This window comes from Ptychodera flava, chromosome 4 (genome assembly GCF_041260155.1).
Source record: "Ptychodera flava strain L36383 chromosome 4, AS_Pfla_20210202, whole genome shotgun sequence".
In the NCBI taxonomy this organism is placed as follows: domain Eukaryota; kingdom Metazoa; phylum Hemichordata; class Enteropneusta; family Ptychoderidae; genus Ptychodera; species Ptychodera flava.
The window spans coordinates 20,421,575-20,424,798 of record NC_091931.1 but is presented as its reverse complement, the minus strand read 5'-3'; positions in this window follow the sequence as shown (position 1 = coordinate 20,424,798).

Below are 3,224 nucleotides of genomic sequence, written 5' to 3'. Positions count from 1 at the left end.
TAGCCAATCAGAAACAAGACATCCAAGATCGATACACACAACAATACTGTTGGGGGCGCCCTTTAATTGAAAACAAAAGAACATCCAAGAACCGTTGCCTCGAGCTGCAGTATAATTGTAGTAAAGTTGTAACCTCATGTCCTCTTCACTTCTTCCACTGTTTATCACGCAATGAAATAAACACGATGACTTTTTGACAAGATACACGGAAAATAATGCCTGGATTGATCAAGTGGTACTAGCAGTTGAACTGACTCCTATTACTATATTCCCAGCAGCTTTGATGACACGATTTATCTGATTTTGATTAGAAGAGATAATACTACCCTCTCCCTTGCAGGAACTACAATAACAAATGATGGACTCAACATTTGATCTGTAAAACATATGCAAGATGTTCCCTGATACATAAAATCTGTTCAACTTACGCAAAAAATAATTCTTTGTTGACATATGCCGTTAAACATAGCAATATCTTCATTCTAAGAAACCATGTTCGTAAGTAGGATCCCAAGATATTTGTAACGTACTGTTTACTCTTTCAACCTCCTCACTTTTGATTTTCAAGAAGGTCGATTGATTTTCTTTTTGCCTAAAGTTAATTATCATTTCTTTTGTTTTCTTTACATTCAAAAACAAGTTACTATGTATTACCATTACACCATGTAAACAATCTGTTCACTTCTTGCTTGTAAACTGTGTCCCAATCTGCTATAATGAGGTCATCTAAAGCCTTGTCGTCAGCAAATTTAAACAACTTATCATTACTGTCTGTATGTATAGGAGTACAATCAGATGTAAAATGGTACATAAAGACGGTGATATCACAGAGCTTCAGTCCTGCTGACGCCCTTATGCCCTGATCTCCACAGTACTAAGAAGCAGCATTATATGTATGTCAGGGCCCTATATCTATTTCCTATCTCAGTGTAAACTGGTAAAGGCGCGTGCGAGCTCGAAGATTTTATAAGTGCGTAGAATAAAATCGTGTGATATTAAACTAGCATTGAAAATGAAAGAAAATTGTGAATTTCTTATACAAAACTGACGACAACGAAGAGGTTTTTGATGACAAATCGAGTGAAGACACTTTCAAAGAGCAGTCAGAGACATCAGAAAGCCAACATCCTAGTACACAACTATGTTATCTGACAAAACTCATCCACTGAATAGTAGCTTCACTAAAATGAGGTCCGCTACCAGATATCCATCACCTAGGTGCCTCACAAACAGGATTAGAAATACTTTTGTGCCCGCAGCAATGAGAATTCTTGACCAGTTTTATACCAGATGAATATCTCATTGCGGAGACGACTACTGAGACGGGAAGTGAAATTTATTGCTTGCCTTGCATTTCAAACGTCGCACGCCCCAGAGGATTCAAGTGTAACTTACTATGACGTAAGGGACCGCGTATCATTTTGCTGAAAGTAGCACGGAACTATTTTCAACCTGACAACTTCGGGATTTAAAAATGATTAAATAACATGTTTTACATGGGAAACCCGTTTTTCCCCGAAAATTGGGCATAAAATTCGATAAGACGGCATAATCAAATCATAATCAAAGCGCCGTCCGATGATAAAAATCTTTCTACTTTTAATGGATTTTTGTCTGACGTGGAAATAAAGCATATAGTTGTCATTTGCAAATATACTCAAACATTGGAGTGAAACTATGTAAGAGAGGCATGTCATAAAAATATTATAGCACAAACAAGGGACTGTTTATACATTCGAGGCAGGAGACCATTTTGCACTCCGTCAGACAAAAGGTCACCTGCCATCGGGTACATAGTCCCTTCTTGGCCAATAGTATGTAGTGGTGCACTGAGTGATGTAGAGGAGTTGTTAAGCGTAATTTATCGGCCTAGTAAAACCTGAAATTCAAAATATTACTGTGTCCTATATGGCGTGTTTAGTCCTATAGCTGTAATTGACTTGTGGGTTTCTAATCATGTATTCAGTCTTTTCTTACCGCAATAAGACATAAAATGTATTTATGTTGACAACAACGGCGATATTGTGTTTTTTCAACTATGTTATTGAAGCCGGCATCGATATAAAGTATGCCACTCATTTGCCTTAAGTGTATAATTGTCGTCACTGTTGCAGTGGGTCAACTATGAATCTGCATTTCCCATAATAAATATCCCTTTTTTCCTTGAAAGTTTCCTTGCTTTTTTGCATTGCGCATTGATTTTCATCCCCTGTCTCAGCACCATGGCATTTAATTCAGTTCCTGGCTTTACAAATACAAAGACGCGAAAAGTGGTAAAACATACCATGAGTCGTTTTCCAAGTTCGTATCAACTCAAACGCGTATCAGGCAGCAGACCATCCTTGCTACGTCCGAAATTGATCCAAAGTTCAGCAACCGGGAGATGAAGTGGTACACAAAACAGCGTGACGGTGTCATGTTGCAGTACAGACTTCTTGTCAAACTTGAATAGCCAGTAGCATGCTATGGTGTACGTCGGTTGAAGAACGTTAAATCAAGGCACTCTAATCGCAAGATGAATTTTACTAGGATTTTCGATGTCAGATGAAGCATTTACGCTCCTATTATCACAAATCGGAGACAGGACAGGTGAACCAATCTCGCGTTATGTCGAAGTTTAATGTCAAATTCTTTATAAACAAAGCAAAAATCATCCAATCGTGCCGAGATTCCATTATATATACTGAATCGGCTCCAGATCATGTATTAGATATACAAATTCAGAACTGTAAACGTACACGAGGATACATACCCCCCATACACCAACTATACATTTTAAGTAGAGAAATCAGTTTGTCACTGGCAGTGTTCGCTTCTTCGGGTGCGATTCGATCTTTGGTGACAAAATCGACTGGTTACTGTTATCAACCGTTTTGTCAACATACTGCATTTGTTAGAACGTGTGCACTATCATTGGGTCGTGGAGTTATTAAGGGCTCTGGTCTTTGATCCGATTTACTCTTATCTCGACATGATCGGCGGGTGTCATGCATGACAACGCTTATTGACAACGCCTTGCTTTTACAACGTACGGTATTCTACCGACAGCCAATAGTAATTCATCTGTTTACGGCTGCAGGTGCACTGTCATCGAGAACTCCGGCGATTAAACAATGCACTAGTAATTTATAGCGGGAAGCCCGGATGCAAGGCAATGTGCTTGCACGCCCTAACAGGAAAACAGTGATTAATTTGTCTGGCTGAAATTTTTGATATCGAAATCG